Here is a 23,854-nt window from a genome sequence, read left to right as displayed (position 1 = left end):
CTTTTGCTGTTGAATATACACTAATATACGCGTATAAGAATATTCATGTTACTCGTTTTGATAAACTGCATGGATCTCAGGATCAAACACATAGTGCTGTTTGTAAGTGATGACATTATTTTTAGACGATTTCATTAAATATTATTGATTATAGTATTTGAAATTAATCTGAATATTTTAAATTAGTTTTTTTTTTACTCTTGTGAAGTTTATTTGCGAGGTCAACTAAGGATGTGGGTGAAGTTCTAACCTAAGTTTTCTAAGTTAGATGGTGTTGGAATTGTGGTCGAAAACATCGTTATGAGTAGAAACCGACGATTCGCTTAGTGTTTACAATGTATTTTACTAATATGTAAATTCATGATATTAATTGCTTCTAGTAAGTTTGTTATATAGTGTTAGGCTTAACAGTTTATAAGTTATTCTTTATTTATGGCCGAACGTCAGATTCTTTTACCAGAAGTTCGTATTATATTATAATAAAACTTAAAGTCCAATAAAGGTGATAAACAGAAGTCGTTCTAACCTTTCTATCAATCGTAGTAATAAATGCAGGTTATTTAGCATAAAGCCTTGAAACAGAAATAAAAAATAAATGTGATTGAAGTAATGTTTTATTGAATGAGATTTGACTGTCAAATTACGATCCTAGAAAAATGTATAAACGAGGTAGGTATTATCAGCATTGTTACAACTCATACAGTTGTTCCAAAAACCTGTATAAGCAAAATAAACATTTTAAGGTAGCGTCATCTATGAACAGAAATTGATATCGCACGTATTTGTTTATTGCTAAACGCTAAGCTACACTAAAAAAGGCAGGGTGTTGCGCCCACCACTGTTATCGCTTTTTAGTGTTATGATCAATCAGGCTTAACGTGTCATAAACGAGAGGCTGTAACATACGCATGTTACCATAAATATTGCTGCAGAATACACTGTGTAGCTACTGATAGGTTTCACAGTACCATGCATATGTTGCGCAGTAAAGTGCAATTGTTTATAATTAGGATCACTGTTTAACAGCAGTATAAGGAATATTTCAAAAAATTGAATATTAAATGTATAACAATTTTATTGAGATTCTTTTTCTTTTGTAAAGATTAAATAAACATTGTTTTCGTACAATTAAAAACTTTCACTCATAATTTAGTCACACTAAACCTGTGAATTTAAATTCCAGTGCATCTATTTGAACACTGCTTTGTATTCGCACTAACACACCAATATTAACAAAAATACAAAAGCTTTTGATTTCAAGAGCTGGAACATTTAACAAAGACATACTTATTGATAATAAAATATTAAAACTGAAGCGTACCAGAATGCATTCATAAACTCCTTTTTGGTTTTGTTATTTTTAAAAGTAGATAATTTATATTCACAATTTTTGTAAACAAAATGAAAAGATTGGTGCTATTGCCATCTGTTGATAAAAACTAATATCACTACGAAATGTGTTGTAACATTGTTAGTTTTCAATCATCGCTACAATGTATCCCTATAAACGGTGCTTCACAGACTTCAAAATTTCGTGTAAATTGCTCATTATGTATATATGGGGCTTCATAAGGCCATAAATTATTCAGACTCAGATTACGAGTGAAGTGCCTTAGCCACCTGGCCGTGTTGGAACAAGTTAGAGTGAGTTGAAAACTAATAAAGAATATACAATTATTTGAAGATGGAGTTTATCGAATTAGTTGAGTAAATCAGTCAGTCCTTAGGTATCTCGATTACTTTGTACAAGTGGGTTTATTTTTCTCGAGTTAGTTAACGTCATTCGTAATGTAAGCCTACAACAATTTGCGGCAATATACAAGTGCCCAAACTTAAAGTAAAGTTAACAGAGGAAATTGGGTAATTTATAATCGTTTGGTGGATTGGGCGTTAAATTATTTTCAATAGGTAATTTAAAATAACCCGTAATGAAAGAATAACGATATAATAGAACAAACAAAAAATACAACCCATTTTAATTAAAATGTATTATTACTTTGACACGCCCCCTACTGGCACAGCGTTATGTCTGCGGACCCACACCGCTAAAAATGGGTTTCGATACTCGTAGTGGGCAGATTACAGATAGCCCATTGTGTAACTTTGCGCTTAATTTCAAAGAGGCAGTACTTTGACATTTCACCCAGGTGGGTTAAGGCGTTCGATTCGTAATCTGAGAGTCACGGGTTTGAATCCCCATTGCATCAAACATGCTTGCACTTTAAGCCGTTGGGGCGTTATAATATTATGGCCAATCCCACTATTCGTTGATAAAAGAGTAGTCAAAGAGTTGGCAGTGGGTGGTAATGACTAGCTGCCTTCCCTTTAATCTTACACTGCTAAATTGGGGACGGCTAGCGCAGATAGCCCTCGTATAGCTATGCGCGAAATTCAAAAACAAACAAACACTGTAGTTGGCATCGCGATGCTTCAAGAAATGTGGTATTTATATTCTACACTTGCTTGTTCATAATACCAAGCATTCTCTCGCTAAAGTTTGAATTAAACAAGTTACAGAATTATAAATATAGTATATAAGTGTTTCTTGGCTTTCACATGATGCAACTCAAGGGATATCTGCGACAGTTATTTCTATATTTGAAGTGGTAGATTAGAGGGAAAGCAGCTAGTTAACATCACCCATCACCAGTTCTTGGATCACGCTTTTATTAAATAACAGTAAACTTGCCGATGTTATAGCATTGTCGTGGTTAAAAGACCGAATGTGTTCAGTGAAAATAGTCTTTCCTGTGTCAAACAGATTGCGACGCGAGTGTCCTAATCACCAGGGTATCGCAGACATCTCTTTGTGTCAATTAAGTTTATCGTTTAATATATATTTCGCATATAAGTTCTGCTTAAATGCAAGATTTTCTCCCAACTTTTATATATATTATGATTCGTATTATATAAGCGCTCATAATTCAAAATCAGGTTTACAAATTACAAAAAGATAAGTGACAATTGTTCTCACAAGAACAAAAGTTTGCTTCAAAGTATTTTAGTGGATGATTCAATCTCACTAACAAATAATTAAAAATCTTACACCATTCCAGATCTACTTAATACTGCGCTAGAAGTTTTTTCGCAAATTAGATTTTTGATATTTTAATTCGGATATGAGAGAAACGAGAATCGACCTAAGTACAAGAATCAGTGAAACGTTGAGTCATAAAATTTCGCTTTCACTTGACATTATTAGCAACGAACCAGTCAGTTTTGGTCCAGTGAAGAATTTAATTTTCTTGCTATATTTGCATCAATCTGAATTATAACATATATCTAGTTAATTCGTCAACTATCATGAAATTTTACTTTTTTCCTTTTTACATTACTCATTGTATTTCTATTTGTACATGATTTGTAATATCTCTTAGACCTGTAAATTACAGCTAAGTAAGCTAGTATTCTTATGTGGACTGGATATGGTTTCATTGTTACCCAGCGATTTAAAAGAACCCGTACAATAGTTGAACATCTTTACAACAGTGTTATCAATGGTTCTGCGACATTCATAAGAAAATAATATTACTGTGAGGTGTGGCAGTGTGAGTAGAAGATTGCTCATGAATTAGTTGTAGAAATTTCGAGTAAAATAAATATCACTGGTTCTGAAGTTTATGATCGATGTTTCACCGTATTATATTTCTAAATTACTTCAATCAGCGCTTCGTCGTATAACTTAAAAAATAATAATAGCATGTCAATTATTGTTGCCCTCTATTGGAGACAAAAACAACACATTTTTACTGGTTTTATAATACTAGAAATAGTTAATCTCGATACCCTTACACCATTCGTGAGACACGCTGATATATGAACAGTGCTTTTCAATAAAAGTCACTGGTTCGTAGCTATATTGAGTAGATTCTGGATACTAACCGAAAATGCTGTTAATCTTTGGCGTCTCAGATAAACTGATTTACCTAGTGGTATAACTTCTGAGAACTGTATTTGTGTAGTTTCTTTGGATTGAACATATTTGTTTAATATCTAGATTTAGTGGTATGTATTTGATTTTATTATTATTATTAAACAAGTGATGTTTCTTATATAAGAAAACTTTGCTAGATTTTGAGTTGAAGTGATTAAACTTAAATGCTTCTGTCGTTTGTTATCAAGAAAGTTTTAAAAATTAATATTATTTTTAACTCAGTTAAGGGAAAACAACAACAACATGATATTAAAATTTAAAAAATGCTTCGAAATTTTGATGGATAATTATTTGGCCTAATAGTAATCTTAGTAATTAGAATCGCGTTTTGTTTTCACATTTTTTTTTATTTAGTCTGTTGCTCATTTCATATAGCTTTATTTTTTATTTGCAAATTAATTTTAAGTTTAGTATCCTGTGCATGGATCTTGGACTTGTAATAACGTATTAACAACCAAGAAATTGAGTCAATAAGAGTTTCAAAATTAAGGGCAGTAAGTGTTTAATTCTTAACTGGTAGTTATGAATTATGTGTTATTACTATACGTATTACGGTATTACTATTACTAGGTCAAGAGTGGTGATAATGTGACAATCTGCATGTTGAGGTCGTGGTTTTTATTGTTACTAAAACGATTAGTCATTCAATAATTATGGGATATTTAAGATACGTTAGCTTGGGAGTTGGATTTTTATTGCGTCAAGTATTGGAGTGAGATTTCTTGATATGATTCATAATTATTTTCTATACTAAGGGTCAGAGAGACAGAAATGCCATTTTAGGTTTATCGTTAATCTCTATAAAGTATTTGGATGAAAGAGGGGGAGTATTTGGGTAAGAATGGTGGTCATATGGTTAGGTTTAAGTTTACTGCTTGCTATTGAGATAAAAAAAAGAAATGTTTACTTCTTAATTTTTAGAAAGCCAATTTTGTGGTTCTGAGAAGATTTATTGTTAGTGAAATATAATAATGAGCTAAAAGGTGTTATTTAAACATCTTTGGGAAATGACAAGGAAAACACTGATATTTTAGGATGACAAGAGACATATTGGTTCATCTCAACAATTCCATCCTGTAAATTAAAATAGAACCATCAAATAAAAATTTTAAAGTCAGCTCATTAGTCATATAGTTATCAAGCTTTCTCATGAATTCACTTAAATTTACTGCCTTCACAACATCTGAAGGCAACCCATTCCAGAGGCCAACCACCCTGTTAGAAAAATGAAATTATTGTAGCTGAAGATGACTCCTACCTTGCTCAAGTTTATATTGGTGTCCTCTAGTCCTACTATTTTCACTATTAAGTATGAAAAATGATGATGCATCAGCCCCATTTTAGATCCCCTATTACTTTTTTCATTATTATTAAAGAAAACATCTGGCTTGGCCAGGAGGTTAAGGCACTTGACTTGCAGTCTGAGGGGCATGAGTTTGAATTCCAATCCCACCAAACCTGCTTCCCTTCCAACTATGAGGGTGTTGTGTGATGGTCAATCCTACAATTTGTAGGTAAAAGAGTAGTCCAATAATTGGTGGTGAGTGGTGATTACTAACTGCCTTCCTTCTAGTTTTACACTGTTAAATTAAGGATGACTATCACAGATAGTCCTTGTTTAGCTTTGTGTGAAATTTAAAACAAACTCAAACTGAAAAGAAAATAATTTTAGAGATCTTAATCTCTCCACATATGATAACCCCTTCATCCCAGACATAATTCAATGTCATTCCTAAGGTAAGGAGCCCAAGATTTATCACAAGACTCCAAATGTGGCCTAACAATTAAATTATAACTTCTTTAACACTTGTATTCAATATTTCTGTAGATACAGTTGGATGAATTGGGTCTGTCCTTGGATGACATTGCTGTATCCACTGGTTAGCCCATCCCACCATGGCTTATTACAGTCCCCCAGTGTGACCTATCTTTAAGTCATCTGAGTACAGTAGACACTCCTGATTGGAAGTACTGTCTGCTATTTGCTGAGCATCTTTCAAACCATCTTTCCATTCCTATATATACAGATGGTTCAAAATCAGGTGACTGTGTGGACTCTGCCACGGTTTGTTGTGGTTTGATGGTTGCACGTAGAATCCCCTCTACAGCTTCTGTGTTCACTGCTGAACTGTATGCCATTTCTCTTGCCCTGGATCACATAGAAGCAAAGCAGTACTGAAATTGCACTATTTATACTGACTTAGTTCTCTACTGGCTTTGGAATCACTTCATGTTAATTCACACCCTATTCTCACAGATATTCAAAACTGACTGGCCCATTTCTCTTTAACATCTACTTCTATCCAGTTTTTCTGGATACCAGGTCACATTGGTATTCACGGGAATGGGCTCCCTGATACCGCAGCTTAATCTATATGCTCTGGCACTATCACTGCTATGCCTGTTCCATACATGGACTGTGGTCCTATATTCAAGGCTTGGCTCTGTGCCAGTTGGCAGTCGACTTGGGAGTGAACAATGTGAAAATAAGCTTTTCTAAATAAAATCCTCTGGAATTTGGCCGTCTTGCTTCCATAAGGATCTAAAAGAGGAATTTGTTCTAACTAGACTACGCATTGGTCACAATTTTTAACTCATTGTTTTCTTTTATCTGGGACTGATGCACTGGTGTGTTGTCTGTGTAATGCTCAGGTCTCAATAAGCCATGTTTTACTGTCTTGCCATCTTTATGACTTTCAACAGTGGCACTATTTTAAACGTGTTCTGTCCCAAGGTTTATCTATAACGTTAGACAGTGTTCTTGGTGATGGTGACATTGTTCACCTCAGATATATTTTTAGTTTTTTAAAGGCCATTTATCTTTTTAAGTGTTGTTATTTTAAATTTATTCATTAGACCTTGCTTAATGTGATTTCTTTTTAAAAATCAAAGTGTATCTTGTTCGATTTGAAATTAGAAAATGGCCGTAACATCAAATAACTCAAAACCAGGACTGGAAAGGTCAACTTCAGGTGACTAATGCTGCTGTTTGAACTACCCGTTAGTCATCCTGGTGAGTTATAATAAAAATTTTGCTACAAGTCTTTTAAAACTTTTCTTACTTTACTTTCTGAAAATGACCATAACGTCAAATAACTTGAAACCAGGACTGAAAGGCCAATTTCAGGTGACTAACTGTGATTTTTGAACTTACCTGTTAGTCTTCCTAGGGAGTTATGATGATTACAATTATGCTACAGAAAGTTCTTTACAACCAGTATTACCGTAGTTTTTCTCTTATTCAAGATAATCATGTCCCTAAAAAGGAAAATGGAACATAATTGAATTATTAAGATAAAACACCACAAGTCTAAGAAGTGTAAACTGGAAGATATTGCAAGTTTATAAAACCAGAGAAAAGCTAAACTTGTATCTTTACAAAGTTTGATTAGTGTTTTGTGAATATTATGAATATGTAGTACACAAAAGTTAAATTCTTTACAAATATTACTGTCTGTTGTATGTCCATGTAACTATTTTGCAGAACATGGATGGATCTCTAAAATTGTTATGGTGGTTCATTAGGAAGCATCAGTTGATGTTCTAAGATAATCTTTGTTTAATATTGAATTTACATAACTTTTGTCTATGGGATTGATACTCCAGCTATAAAGCACTACTTAAAAAATCTTGTTTATAAACCTTAAGTAGTCAGTCTAACCCAGCTCTGACTAGTCCAATGGCAACATAATTTTGATATTCAGGATAAACATTTTTTCATCTTACTGTTTTTACACTTTACTAACGTAACCCTTAAAACCTCCAAAATAAATATCAAAAGCTTCTTCAGTAAATTTATTGTTTTGTTTCTATTATTTGATTCATAACTACCAAGAAAAATATGAAATGGATCTAAATTATCCTTATTTCTAAAATGACTAAATTGTAACACAGTAAGTATGACTTATCTTAAACATCCTTAAGTTCATAACAATTTGTATCTGTTTCAATTAAATTTTATTGACCTTTGAACTGCCCAATCACAACAAATAGTAATCCATCATCCAGTAGGAGTGAGGAGAGCTTAGGGTAACAAAATTTCATTTTATACTGTAATGTCTAACTGTGTATGTTCCTTGTGGATCTCTTTAAGTGAAACGAAAAAAAATTCATTTATTTTTTTTATCTAATCAAAAATATTTTAATTTTTTTATATTTGAGTTATTTTTATATAAAAGTGTCTCTAAGTAAAGAATATACATGTTAAAAAATAATTTATAACTTGAAGATTGAGGCCATTTTGTTCTCGGAATCTGGTCTTTATCACCTCTAAATTTTTCTCACTAAGTTGGTTATCCAAAAATAATTAATGTAGCTTTCAGATATACATTTTAAAACAAAACAGTAATTGAAAGTAAAACAAAATGGTGCAAAAGTACTCTTAATTTATCTGGCTTTCCAATTGACATAAATGTTCAGAAACTTTCATTACAACTGAAGTACCAACCATGATCTTCAAGTAATTGAATTTGTTTTGGAAATGATGCTATTTACTGAAATGAATTATCATAGAACTAAAATAGTTCACTAAATAGCTTTTCTTTTAGTTATAGGCATTGATAAGTAAGCATTTTCAAAAGCACAACGTTGGAAAGAGCTTCTGTGGTAGGCGTAACAAATTTATTGGTATGTCAGAAAATGAAGAAAGTGGGAGGTCTTGTTTTAAGTTCTAGTGTGTATGTATCTATGATTGGTGTATCTGATGGACATTCTAAAACCAACATAAGGAAAGAAAATCTAAATCAGAATTCAGAGCAGAGAGGTATGATGGGGCAAATAGAAATTATGATTGGGCATTTATTTGATTTTTTGTTGTTGTAAATTAAGAAACCGGAAATTGAAGATGCGTTTATTGATGTATGTTGACAATGAAGTTATGTAATTAAACTTTGAATATAACTGTCATATCATGCACTTTGACTCCTCACTCATGCATTTAGGGTTAAACAATGGTGGACATGTTCTTCCATATACTAAAAGTCAAAATGTAGTAGTAGCAGTTGTTAGTTTGTAGTGTTGTTTATGCTCTAATAATATTTTTGTTATAAATTAACATGAAAAATGTTATGAATATGCAGTGTCGTAAAGAACTGAATAACTCGCATTTGTTTTGTGTGTTTTAATAAATTATCTGTAATTTAAGAACATCATGACCAGTCATATTGAAACTGCAAAATGACAGTTAAGCACACTGATTTCTAACCCAGAGCCTACCTTTTATTTATTAATGAAAATGTGTTTTGCTTGATATTTTGTATTTCATTATAAGTAATAATTCAGTGTTACATTCCAAACTTAGATCAGATGATCAGGGAACAATGTATTTTGATAGGGGGGAAAGAAAGGTCTGGAAATTTTGCATTATTTGATGTGTGTGTGAATTGTGAAAGAAGGACTTTAGAGGGAAAACTGAATAAATATTTGAGAGAGAATAGTTGTATATAATAGAAGTAGTTTATATATATTATTTTAGTAAGTTGATTTTACCCCTAGGAAGTTAAGTTACTGGGTTATGTTTAGTTGAGGATTATGAAGGTATTACCTATATAAGAGGACATGAGATAGGCTGTTTTGTTTTTAAAAAGTGAGGTGTTAAAACAAACATGAAATATTGTGGTTTAAATGCCAAAAGCCATTGTAAAACCAATAGGCATGAAAATTGCTATAAAATTAATTCTAGAATTGGAAAAAAAAATATCATTTGCAGTTAACTGTTTGTTGTAACAAATGGGAAATGTGTTTGGGGCCACTCACCTGAAAAAAAACATACCCTTGTTTGGCATTTTATAAGATGTATAGTGAAATCTCTGACAATGACAAATAAACAAAAGATAAATAGGCAACAATATTCTAGTTTAGCTTGACATGTTTGGTAGCCTTTGCAGCTGACCTAACAACAAAAGATGAAATGTTATTGAAACTCGGTCATTTCCACTCGGCAACTTTTATAGATTAATTGTTCTTCAAGACATTCTCCACATATTTCATGCTAAACTAGGCAGTTGCTACCTATTTCACCTTTGTTTTTTCATCAGAAGTTGTTATTATGCAAGTCTTAATTTCATGGAAATTGAGTTGATGAAACGAGTCTCTCTCTTTCTCACTTAACTTGTGGGAGATTATAATCTGTAAGTTGTTTTAAAATCTGTTCTAAGAGTTAAGGAAGAAAAATGTGATTGAATACAAGTGTTTACAATATTACCTTTACACATTGTAATGTTAATAAATTACATTTCAACTGTTAGGGAAGCTGGTTTATAGAAACTGATAAATAAATATTACAATATAGATCAAGAAAAATGCCTAAAGTACTAACAAACATTTTTTTTATGAGTGGTGTTATTGATTCGAGAAGAGTTCCTTAAACTAATTTTTTTCATAGCAATTATTTGTCTTGCTCTCCTGACTAATAAAGAGCTTGTTTGTCTGATAAGCCTACACATGAGTGTTGTGACTATCTTAGCAGAAGAATATGAGAACGTGACTAGGGATGAAGAAAACCTGGCTGAAAATGCATGTTGCATGAGAGATACATTTCAGTAATATGATTGCTGAAATAGAATTCAGCAGTATGAGTTATGAAAAAAAAATATTAATTTTATAAAAGAAATTCATGCACATCAAACTGACCAAAAGAAAAGGTGGATTCAAGAACAAATCAGAAGTGCACTGAAATTTTGTTTTGAAACAAAAGGAATATTCTTGTATGAGATTTAGGGTAAGTGAGAATGGCAAGCCAGGAATTTTGCAATGGTAAACCATTGAGATGATAAAACTCTATGTTTATTAATAAATTTATTGTTAACCCTTATAGAGCAGGAATATTGTAGGTAGCATCATCAATTTGACGCTCACCATTTAAGGGTTAAGCAAACAACTGCATAGTTATTCAACAGTCAAGACACTGTGCAAAGTGCTTTTAAGCTTCACCTTTGAAATTTTTACTTTGCTCTTTATTTTCCTCTGCAGTAAAATTGCAATTGCTTTCATTTTTACTGCTTGATCAGTTGCCCACTGGGCCAAAGGTACTAGAATCAAATTAGAATTGCTTTCGTTTTTACTGCTTGATCAGATGCTCACTGGGCCAAAGGTACCAGCATCATAAATTTAGTTTACAAACTCTTGACAAAAGCCAGTCAGATTGCCAGGAAATCACACACCTTTCCATATACTTCCAATTTGTCGAGTACGATACAGGCATAAGCCAACTGGCTTGCATGATCTGATTATTCAAATAAGACACCAAGTTGGTTGTTATTGAAAGTTTGTTTAAAAACAAAGAAAAAGTCAACTGTATATTGTACTGATAGATATAATCAGTTTACTTGTTATTAATGGATGAAAGAAGGATGCTAATGATGGTGGAAAGGTGCCATTTTTTGGCACATGGATTGCTATATTTTTGAATGAAGTGTTTGTTATAAACAGTAATCCTTAATTATGCAAGTTTTGTACCATAAAGCAATATCATTTTATATTACCTTATGTAATTAATTAATTTACAGATATAATTGCATATTAAGTATGTAGTAAAATCAAATATGTATATTGTTGCCTATTACAATGTTCTTTATTTGTTAAAAATGTCTCTTGGAAATAAGTTAGGTGTAAAGTCTTTACAAATGCCTTGAGTGATGTTCTGACCAGATATGAAAGGTGATGAAAAATTGGACAATGAGAAGTAAAAATAAATTCAGATTTTGAGTTGGAATGAGTTCAGTTGGTATATGCATGATATTGAGGTATTTTAATTATGCTGAATATGTAAATATGCAAGAGAAAGCAATACATGTGTGCATGAGCGTGTAAATTCTGGTAAGACTACAAGTTATACACATAATTTAAAATTGAAGATAAGAAACTGTGAATTTAGAATATTGTTTTTATTGAAGACAATATAATTGATTGACAATTTTATTGATTCAAATTGCAAGAAGTGGAAAACAGGTTCTTTTTTCTGAAAGGAAAAATAAGTTTAAAAAGTATAATTGTTTTAATGCTTCAGATTGGATGCATCATATAAATCAAAACCAAGAAGTTTTGTGTAAAACTTAACCTTCAGATTGGATGCATCATATAAATCAAAACCAAGAAGTTTTCTGTAAAACTTAACCATTACTTGTAACATGATTCAAATTAATAAATTTTACTATTTATATAAAATAATTAAGTCATACCATTTGTTAACAAACAACAGAAGTAATTATTTTTAAATGAAAATTTGTGATGATAATATCAAAATTCATTAGGGATATTCTACCTATCAGACATAACACAAAAGCAATTAAGTGTTAGATGTTGGGTGTTATACCCCTCAGCATCTTAACACCTATTTTCTTTCACCATCTGCTGTTAAGTATGAACATGGTGCTTTCACCTAAAAAGTTTTAAGATTTTAAAAGTAACATCATAGTAGTAATTTTGTTGTTAAGAACCACTTTTAATTTCTATGTTTGTTAAACAGCCAACCTCCACAGTTATCACAAAGTAGAAAGAATACTAAACCATTACCTCAATATTTCAGTTTTAAACTAGGCAAGCCCTAAGTAAAAAGAAATCCCTTTATTAAACAATTTTTCATACTGTGAATATGTTTGATATAGCAATGCGGTTTTCCTATTTTCAAGAACTTTTTAGCACTTGGAATGAGAGAGGAACTATCTTTGTTTAGGGAATTTCACCATGGCTCCTAGTTATTAAAGAAATGAAATTATTAGGTAGAAATTGAGCTTGATAAAAAATATAGTGTAGGATTAAGATATGAGTGAAAGTTATTTAACCTATAAATGTGTTTACTGTTCCTTGGTGCTGTATGCTATTTTTGTGAATATATATATAACTGTTTCAGTAGGTAAAGTAATTAATAATTACCCAATGAAAGTGAAACAAGTTGGACCTAACTGGATACCAGTAAAGAAAACGTTTCAAAACAGGAAGTAAATGTAGGGGTGGCTAACAACAGTCCTTCTAAAGCAGTGCAGACATGGTAGTAGGGATGATATTTGCATCATCCCTAAATAACGCAGACCAAAATATACATAAAATCGCAATTGCATTTAATTTGTCCTAGTGTTGTCTATTGACATTCTGCTACCCTGTGGTGCCTGTTATATTATCTAGGGATAATATAGATGCAATCTCTACTGTCTTGTTTGCATTATTTTAGAAGGATTAATATTACCAATATTTATGTAAACTTTCTTTTCACAAGTTTTTTCTTCAATTCTTTACTTATTTTCTTTTTAACGCAGTGTTTCTTAGTTTAAGAAGGTTGTATTTATAACAAGTTCCAAATACAATGTTCTTCCAACTGTAATATTAATTTTTCTGTTACTGACTGGTAATTCCTGTTTCACCCAGTCCTTACCCCTTAGTGTGGATTCTTGTATGTGGTGAGGGGACCTTCCAGGAAAGGTTCTGTTTTTTCAGTTTACTTCTTCTGGGATATAAACACCAACACTGGTGTTTGTCATGCATGGCGACCCATGAAAGGGAGGAGAGGATCCGGGTGGTTGCGGGGTCAGACCCTAACACATCACTTTGGCCTTGAATTCTTCTAGATGGGTGGCCTTGGGGTGGGCCCCTTTGGGTCAACCAGCTGGTCCACTTGGGCTAGGGTCAACCAAGTTCTCAACAAGTGTTGTGGACATTGTATCTGATGATGGTGTTTGGGTATAGTGCTTACAAAACCCTGGCATTGCTGCAATATCCTTGTTTGACATTGTAGTGTGTCCCCTCATAAGGCTCCATGGTGGGTGGGGTCAGTGGACACTGAAATTTTGCTTTTTTATTATGGATTCTACAAATACAAATTTAAAAAAAGGAAAAAACAGTTCATAGGTAAATGACAATGTCTTGAAGTTCCTGAGCAGCAATCTTCAACATCTGTACCACTTGTTGTACCTCATTTTCTTATCCTATATTCTCTTTCAGACAAACCTTTAGAGCAAATGTCCCCTTTTTTATTTAGAAGGGACTAGAAGGACTTGCTGGCTCTCCAAAGTTAGTAAAGAAGGTTCGATCTGGTGACATATTGGTGGAAACATCCACATCTCAACACAGTGAACTCCTTGAATTCAAAGGCAATTGGGGATATACCTATTGAAGTTACACCTCATGCTACTTTGAATTCATCATGAGGAGTTGTTGAGAGGGATTTGAAGAACATCCCTGAGTCAGAGATTCTTGCTGGTCTCTCCATTCAAGGGAGTTTCTGCAGTGAGGCGTATCTCCACTTGCAAAGATTGAATTACGATGCCGACCAATATCCTTGTTCTGACATTTATGTCACCATGTCCACCTGCCACCACCAAGGCAGGTTATCTTAATTGCAGGCTATGGCCACATATTCCAAACCCTCTCCAATGTTTCCAGTGTCAGAGGTTTAGTCATTCAAAGATGTCATGTTGTGGTGGCAAGGACAATGATTCCTATGAGTGTGAAATGGACCTTCATTGCATCAATTGCAATGGCTCTCCCCTTCCTACTTTCATTCATGCTCTAAATGGTTGGAAGAAAAAGAGGTGCAGCGTTTGAAAAAGATTCATAACATTATTTATCCTGAAGCTTGAAAATTGCTGTCCACCGCTTCATCTTCGATGTATGCAGCTGCACTTCATTCCACAACTACAGTGGGAGTGCAGATAGATCTCTGTGCCTCCAAAAGAATCGTTTTCCAAACAAATAAGTCTTTTGACCTCCATGGTTAAAAAAGTTGATAAATCAATTTCAACAACCATTGCTTCCATAAGGATTGGAAAGAGGAAGTTGTTCTAACTAGACTGCACATTGGTTATGGTTTTTTAACTCATCGTTTTCTTTTATCTGGAACTGATGCACCAGCGTGTAGTCTGTGTAACACTCAGATCACAATACACCACATTTTACTTTCTTGCTGTCATTACGACTCTCAACAATGGCACCATTTTAAACATGTTCTGTCACAAGGTTTGTCCATTATGTTACACAGTGTTATTGGTGATGGTGACACTGTCCACCTTGGTAAGGTTTTTAGTTTTTAAAGGCCATTAATATTTTTAATGCCATTTAAGTTTTTTAATTTATACATTAAACCTTTTTAATGAGATTCCCTTTCAAGAATCAAAGTCCATCTAGTTTGAGTTGAAACTAGGAAATGGCTATAACATTAAATAACTTGAAACCAGGACTGGAAAGGCCAACTTCAGATGACTAATGATGTTGTTTGAACTACCCTTTAGTTATCCTGGTGAGTTATAATTGAAATTTTGGTACAAGTCTTTTCAAACTTTTCTTACTTTACTTTCTGAAAATGACCATAATGTCAAATAATGCAGAACCAGGACTGGAAAGGCCAACTTCAGGTGACTGATAGTGGGTTTTGTACTTACCTGTTAGTCTTCCTGGCAGGTTATGATAATTACAATTATGCTACAGAAAGTCCTTTATGACTTATATTAATGTAGTTTTTCTCTTAACACTGTAGACCAGATGTAAACATTGGTTTTATGTTATTTATGTTGTTTTTTAAACTTTGTTTTGTTTTACCTTAATTTCCTTTTATGAATTTTACTAAATTTACTTTTACCTTTTTACCAGATGTTTGGTGCAGATAGCCTAGCTGCTTTGTACCATTAAACACAAAACCAACCAACTAACCTCGTCCTTAAGTTTTTTAAAGCAGAACCAAATTTTTGTAAGAAAGCTGACTTCAAAGATTAATGATAATATCATTTACACTAGTTGATATTAGTTATAAAAGTGGAAACTTCATTTGCAACTGTCACCATAATGAGCTTGTTTGACACCATTGTTTTGGTTTTTAAGTTTCTGTGTAATAAAATTGAAGCAGAATAAAAAGTGATTCAAACATTTTACTACAATATTTAGAGAACTTGTGACTTCATTATGTAGATGTTGTTAGAAAATGAAACACTATATAATATTGTAAAGTTTTGATGGCCTAGTGAGATATTTAAAATACCATCTCATTGAATAGATGCAGTGATCCATACATAGGCAGTGTTGTTACTTGCCTGATTAATAATGCAACTTTCTGATCAATAATATTGCAAAACTTTTATATTTCTATAGATAGCCTTCGATTATTTGTTTGGCCAACAAACAAATTGTCATGGAGTTTCTGGTTTTTGGTTTTAAAAGTGGAAGAGGAAATTCTCTATACTGTATTTTTGCAAAAGAAGCTGCTTTATAGAAGATGAAAAACTCGTTAAAAATAAAGCAGACATTTCTGATGAAATTTATCATAAAGTGTTGAAGAAACTTAACCAGTAAATAGAAGCTTTAACTCGTATGTTTTGAAGTTAATAATTTGTGATGATTGAATGATTGCAAAATATTGACGTTTATATTCAGAAGTTATTTGAAGAATCCTTTGTAAAGCAATAATTAATGATTTTGATTTTAAGTATGATTAAAAAAAAAGTTTTCTAAGTGTTGTCAAAACATCAGGATTTTTGAGGAAATCCAATTTTATATCGTGTACCTTGATTTTCAGAAAGCCTTTGTTAAGACGCATCTAAAACTTCACCTTCAAAAAGCCTTTGCTAAGACACATCTAACACTTCACCTTCAGAAAGCCTTTGTAAAGACACACCTTAAAATTTGCCTTCAGAAGTCCTTTGTAAAAACACATCTAAAACTTCACTTTCAGAAAGCCTTTATAAAGATACACCTAAAACTTCACTTTCAGAAAGCCTTTATAAAGATACACCTAAAACTTCACCTTCAGAAAGCCTTGGTAAAGATGCACCTAAAACTTCACCTTCAGAAAGCCTTGGTAAAGATGCACCTAAAACTTCACCTTCAGAAAGCCTTGGTAAAGATGCACCTAAAACTTCACTTTCAGAAAGTCTTTGTAAAAACGCATCTAAAACTTCACCTTCAGAAAGCCTTTGTAAAGACGCCTAAAACTTCACCTTCAGAAAGCCTTTGTAAAGACACGTCTAAAACTTCACCTTCAGAAAGTCTTTGTAAAGACACATCTGAAGGTTAACCTTCAGAAAGCCTTGGTAAAGATGCACCTAAAACTTCACTTTCAGAAAGTCTTTGTAAAAACGCATCTAAAACTTCACCTTCAGAAAGCCTTGGTAAAGATGCACCTAAAACTTCACTTTCAGAAAGTCTTTGTAAAAACGCATCTAAAACTTCACCTTCAGAAAGCCTTTGTAAAGACACCTAAAACTTCACCTTCAGAAAGCCTTTGTAAAGACACGCCTAAAACTTCACCTTCAGAAAGTCTTTGTAAAGACATGCCTAAAACTTCACCTTCAGAAAGTCTTTGTAAAGACACATCTAAAGGTTAACCTTGAAAGCCTTTAAGACACATCTAAAACTTTACCTTCAGAAAGCCTTTGTAAAGACACGCATAAAACTTCACCTTCAGAAAGTCTTTGTAAAGACATGCCTAAAACTTCACCTTCAGAAAGTTTTTGTAAAGACACATCTAAAGGTTAACCTTGAAAGCCTTTAAGACACATCTAAAACTTTACCTTCAGAAAGCTTTTGTTAAGACACATCTAAAACTTCACCTTCAGAAAGCCATTTTTAAGATGCACCTAAAAATTTGATTACAAAAGTTGAACTAAGGACTTGTTAGAAAATTGGCTTATTGTACATACAGAGAGCAAAAGGCAGTAATAAGTCAACAGTTGAGAGAATGTGAATAGTATAGTACATGGGTATTGCTGAGTGCTAGCCTACAAGATCAGAGCCCTTAACAAAACAATTTTAGTAAAGTAAAAAACATGTTTCATATGGTACTGTATTACTTGTTTTGACAAGAAAAACTAAACTGATGTATGAAGGTTTCAGTGCTTCTTTTCACAAATCAAGCCTGAAACATTCCATAATTTTACTGACCATCTCACACATGAGGTAAATTGTTTGCTAGGCCTGAATCTCCAAGATTTTTCCTATAGCCAAGAATGTCTCTGGTAGAGTCTGTCATGTGCCACCTTGTTTCTGTGTTATTAATTACTTAAGTGAATGATTCGAATAATTTCACATTTTTTACCCTCACAGGATGAGGGTATTCACTTTGGTCTGTGTTTCCACATGAGTTTCTCAGAAATGAATATGATGATGTACACAAGATATAAATTCAGTAAGGGACATTACTTTCCAAATTTGATTGAAGTCCTTATTCTGGATCACTTTGAAACATGTTCTGTAATGTGGAAATAGGGAATTTTCTTAGTTCTCACTGTAAAGTGTGATCAAGCTGTTACTAAATTTCATGTGCACATTAAGGTTGAAACTCCTCACCATGCTACAGAAAATTATCTGGATCATTGATCATTCTGGATCTGAGAAGGATTTTCCGAGTTTTCAAAGTGCAAGTTAACATTATCCAACATAAACACGTGCAATCTCAAAAAGGGGCAGCAGGGTGAGAGTATGCAATTTTTGTGATTGCTCTTATTTTTTGCGATTCTAAAAACATAGGAAGAGGTGACTATAGATTTATTTCTAACTGAAGAAGAGACTTGTCAGGCATTGTTCTTGGACCTAAACATGGAAGGTGATTTTTCAATACTGAGAAAAGTTGTACACTTTCAACCACAAGAAATTTCATCTAAAAAAAAAAGACCAATTATAACTTAGTTGTAACTGCCCTGTTTTTATTCTAATTTTGCATTTAGTAAATAGTTCTGTTTGCAATGCATATTTTTTTTCACAAACTTTCTACCTCTTCCAGTTGTTTTCATCTATATCGTGGACTATGTTGCATGTGTGAGCACAGACCAGCAGTTGGAGTCAGTTCTTTCAACTATTACTAAAAGGTACATTGAATTCATAAATTTCATTATCTTCATTTTAGTGTATTATAAATGTGATAAACTTGGTTATTTCTTGCTCTATAAAAGATATAAAATGATGTATGTTACACTATTTCTCACATCAGTCAAACAAAAAAAGTGAGATTAATAGTCTGAAATGAGCCCACTGATGTACCAAATTTTTCAAATGCAGATTGTCACAAGGTTTTGTTTATTATGATCAACACCTGTATTTTAATCTACATAATCAATTAGATTCTAAAATATTACACATTTATTATGATTGAGCTTTGCTGATCATGGTTTAGTTAGAGAATATAGCATTCTTGCTCTATAAGAAATGATAATATATAACATTAAGGTATGAGTTATAGCAAAACTATTCACAATTATTCAATATAATGAAAATTGCTAAAACTTTATTATTTGCCTTCAATAAATTTCAAGCTTTAATATCTAGAAATAATTGATATTTTCATATTGATGCAAAAAGTTGCTTTGATAGTGTTCAGTTTTCCCAAGCATGTAAAACAGTGGTTGATATTTTGTTTTAAGTTGTCACTAGTAAAATAACTGTAAACACACTATGTAGTGGTGTGCACAGATAGGAATAGCTATTTATTACAGAGTATTATCTCTTCAGTTGTACAGTACGTGTGTTAATTCGTCATGTTTAAACTTCACATACGCAGTGTATGTGACTAGATCACAAAGATTTTAGTCATGTGGCTGATGATACTTTCGTTTCAGTTAGTCACTGTATTTAACATGCTGTCTTATGGTTTGTTTTAATTTAGGTATTAACTAGATGGTATGTAATTTTGAATCAAGTATATTTATAAAAGTAGTTTTAAAATATCTAGAATGTTTACAACTGTTGGTTATTGAGAGACTTTATGAAGTGTGTAGAAAAAGGCTACATTATAAATATGAGAACCAATGTGTGCAAATCTGTGTTGGAGATGGAATTCTGACTATTGTTATGAATTCATTATGCATCTACCTGAAATGTGACAAGCTTCTAGTAAATAGTAAAATTGTTGTACTAAAAATCAGATGTTACAAAAGTAGCTGTTATCAAGGATGTTCTTGTGAAAAATTAAAATACCTTTGGCCCTCATTCATCTTGCTTATTGTATTTACATAACCTATAGAACCTCCTGCATATCTACAGCATTTTTTTTTTTTTTTTAGTATTCCTTTATGCTGTATCTGTTATTTATTCTGGTGTGGACTGTTGCTAAATCAACAAAGGTAAAATTAATGGTTGATAACTCTAACATCAAATATGTAATACCATGTTAAATGACACTTTGTAAGTGACAGTAATGTATACTTTTGACTCTACCTGTGCATGTAGAGTTGAACTGAATCCCAAGAATTGTGAATTGTTCTGTCACCAGGTGTTTACACAATATACACATTCAGTGGAGAGGTGGTTGTCTACAGATCTAATGAAAATTGTTTGGTAAAATCAAGATGACATAGCTTATCCTCTATACAGATTACCTGGAAAGCCAAACAAGGTTTGTTTGATGACCAAGTGTGAAAAAGCATTTAATAAACTGGAGACAGAATTGATCAGTACTTTTGTATAAGGACAATCAACTTCTGAAAATACACTCATGTTAGATATAGATTCTGGTGATTTTTGTTTTACAAAATTGGTGTGAAACATGTAAACTGTGGTTGTGAGCAAAAAGGTCCATGAAAGAAACAGCATGGGCAGTTATAGTAGTATTCTGTTGGAACATTGATTGAAAAAGTTGCTACCACTGGACTTGATAGTAGCTGGCAGAATAAACACATCAAAATTTTGATGGACTATTTTATAAAGTAGTTAGAAGCATGTGCTATTCCTGAGTATTAAACAGTAACTTGCAAGGACATTTTTCAATGAATCTCTTCAAGTTAATGTATGTCTGTTGAGCTTCCCTTAACTTTGGATGGATCTTTGAATCAGCCTTATTTTAGGAATTGTGTTGAATTCTTGGGATTAAAAAGAAAAAGACAAACAATAGCTCTTCATCCATCATCTGATGGCAGGAAGATATAAAAATATACATAGTGAAATCAGCCATTTACGTGGATGAACATCAGAAAAGCTGAGATCTGGATCTAACACTGCAGTACATGAAACTATGGGTAAAATGCTATCATCACTGATAATTGGGAGAGAGTTTATTATTTGAATCTTTGTTCTTTAATCAAGTGGTTATTCACTCAGAAAAGTCTGGAAAAGAATATGTGGAGAGATCAAGGAACACCATTAATATAATGCATGACTTTATGCAGAAAAAAACTAATGGTAAAATGAAAAGTAATTATGATGTTAATGTTCATAAGACTAGATTCCATCAAGTTGATATGGTATGGCTGTACAGTTCCTGCCACAAGATGGGACAAACTCTACAATTAAGCAGGTGTTGGGAGGAACCATATACTGTATTTAAAAGAATTGGCACTGTGGTTTGTTATTCAGATAGACAAGCAACCCAAGCCAGAGATCCTCCACTGCCATCCTCTTTGGAAGTATGTCTGTGAGAAAAGAATTTGCAAGTGGAAAGTTAACCAGAGTTCCTTCCTGAGGATGATCAAGGATGGAGCTGCCAGTGGATTCATTAAATTATCAACCTAAGAAGAATTCCCTAAATGATAAGAAGCCTATGATGATAAGAGACAAGAGGTAGTGATATCTGCATATTTTGGTTCTTGGAAGTGAAAAACACCAAAATGATTTGGTTTAATGATACTGTTTCATTTCCAAGTTGTAATTGTTCAAAAAACCTCCCAGTCCAGGAAGGGAAATTGTTGTAACTACATGTTCAATGTTTTGTTTTAGATGTTAGCCTTAGGGTGTATTATTTTAAAATTGTGTTTATAAAAGTATACTTAGAATACCTAGAATTGTTAGGAATATTAGTGATTGAGAGACTGTGAAGTGTCATGAAACAAGGCTACTTTATAAATGAGAATCAGCATGCCTTAGTTTTTAATTAATAATGTAAATTATTCAGTAAAACACTTGAATCAGTGTTCATTATCATTTGTTTTATTACTTGATTGATTAGGTGTGCAGTTTTACAAGCAAGTTTATTTGTCAATTAGTCATAGTACTGTTAGTGAGTAAATATATTGAGTTTTAAAGTGAAAACATTTGTGAACTTATAAATAAAAATATGTGCATGCAAGTGATAGTATGCTGTAGGTTAAAGAAAAATAAACTAATTTACTATTGTAACATGGATTAAACTTGGTCTTATTTACACCAACTTATTTAAAGTAATTGTTTGACAAACAAGTGATTGAACAAAGTACAACAATACATTCACAAGGAAAGCTATCAAGAAGGTTACATTCCCTCATCTGAAGTTGCATTTCCCAATAAATTTTTTTTTTTTTATTTAATCCATGCAGTAGGTTCACTTTCGTTGGTCTTAACTACAAGAATACAGATAGACCACATTCCCGATTGGGAAAGCCAAATAAAAGGTGAAATTCCTGAAGCGAAATTTAATTCCTTGGGATTGCAGAAATGTAATATTTCAGTACCTATTATAATTATATTTACACCATCTGTAACACAGTTTTAATATCTACGTTTCTGCTGGAAATGTTAAACATACACAGATTATGAAAATGCTAGTAGAAGGATAGTATCAATCATTATTGAAATTTCAGCATTCACTTGTTCTTATTTGCCCAGTGTTGTATTTTAAACATGAAACTTATAATGTGGGATTATCTCGGTACCTGTATCTCTAACAGTCAATGGGCCTAGTCCATGACTTCAAATGTTATAACTCAGCCATCAGTATTTATTTAGAAATGGCACAATCTAAGCAATGGTAGATCTTGTTATGGCAATGCATGGTTACAATCTAAAATAACTCAATAATGCTCAGAAAAATAACATGACTATGCATTGATATTTGTGATGGCATTATTACGTAGTTCATGAAATTGTTACAAATTGCATAAATATAGTCACTACCCATTTATTGGTCTCATGATAGTAATGAATTGTGTTTAATGTTTAGGTCAGAAAACATTGATCATTTTTTACTGTTTTATCAGTTTGCATTTCAGCATGTATACGATGACCATGGCTTGCATAATATTGAGTGTTTTTTACAGTTTTGTGTACAATGTTTCATATCAACAAGACGTAACACAGGATGTTCAAATAAGCCATTCATAATTTGCAAAAATATTAGCCTTTGGAGCTGCTGTAAAAAAAAAAAAAGAAAGAAAAAACTGCTCAGTTCTACAAGTTAACAATGTAATTTAAAGACCAATCAAGCCAGAATAGTTATGATATTTAATATTCTGCTGAAGAGTACATCCAGAGAAACAGTTAGTAAATTTGTCATATTGCAGTCAGTAATATTTCTGCACAAGTTACAACAATGTGCAAAGAGATCTTATAGAGCAACTAGCAGTGTCAAAACATAAGTTGAATAATAATAAAAAAAAGCTTAGAAACAATTCATTGTACTTTTATACATTATTGTCACCAAGATGGCAAATATCACAGGAAACTTTTTTGTTTTCTAATTTAAGACACTAATCAAATAATGTTAGTGTGAAAATTTGTAGAATTTTATAAAAAAACAAAAAATTAATTATATTAATTAATTATATTCCAGTCTGGATAAAACATTTATGCTTTTTTTTTCTCACTGATGTTTTTCTGCTATGTTTAAAACTGTGATTGGAAAAGTGACATAAACAAACCAACCACATATTTAATATTACATCCCAATACTTGACAGCATTATTGTTTAATATTTTCAAAATGAGACACAAAATCCAAGCATTTTCGAGATTTCTTCCTGAAGAAGAATAGTCAACTATTTGAAAGCGTTCGAATTTTGGGCCTCGTTTGAAAATATTACAACTTTTGTAGGTGATCCTATGTGCTAACTAAATCTGAAAGCATTATTGTGCATTCAGCTTCTACACTCTTAGTTATTCAGTCTCAAGTAACTGCCAACAATATAAGCTTTGATTGACACAAGAGAATTATGTAGAATTCTAAACACTTAACACAGATTATTGACACAAAATAATAACTAACTCACACAGGGTTAGTTTTGTAAAAAGTATCACGATACATGGAAGTGACTGCCTGTGGTAG

The 23,854-nt window shown here is 32.4% G+C and overlaps 1 protein-coding gene across 5 annotated transcripts in view; it reads left to right on the top strand.

Moving 5' to 3' along the window:
- Window positions 1-3,849: 3,849 nt before the first annotated feature.
- The window catches only part of Sap30 (SIN3-associated polypeptide 30), a 33,642-nt gene continuing 13,637 nt past the window's right edge, over window positions 3,850-23,854 (top strand). Inside the window, exons 1-4 of one of the 5 annotated variants that reach the window (XM_076495727.1) lie at window positions 3,883-4,005; window positions 6,852-6,947; window positions 18,633-18,717; window positions 19,909-19,968. The gene's annotated coding sequence lies outside the window, so the exon portion shown is untranslated. Of the gene's footprint in view, window positions 4,006-6,851; window positions 6,948-18,632; window positions 18,718-19,908; window positions 19,969-23,854 lie in introns of all 5 variants that reach the window. The other 4 variants (XM_076495726.1, XM_076495725.1, XM_076495724.1 and 1 more) reach the window with 4 other exon arrangements.

The sequence above is a fragment of the Tachypleus tridentatus genome, chromosome 3 (genome assembly GCF_004210375.1).
Source record: "Tachypleus tridentatus isolate NWPU-2018 chromosome 3, ASM421037v1, whole genome shotgun sequence".
NCBI lineage: Eukaryota > Metazoa > Arthropoda > Merostomata > Xiphosura > Limulidae > Tachypleus > Tachypleus tridentatus.
This window is presented reverse-complemented; position numbering and strand designations above follow the sequence as displayed.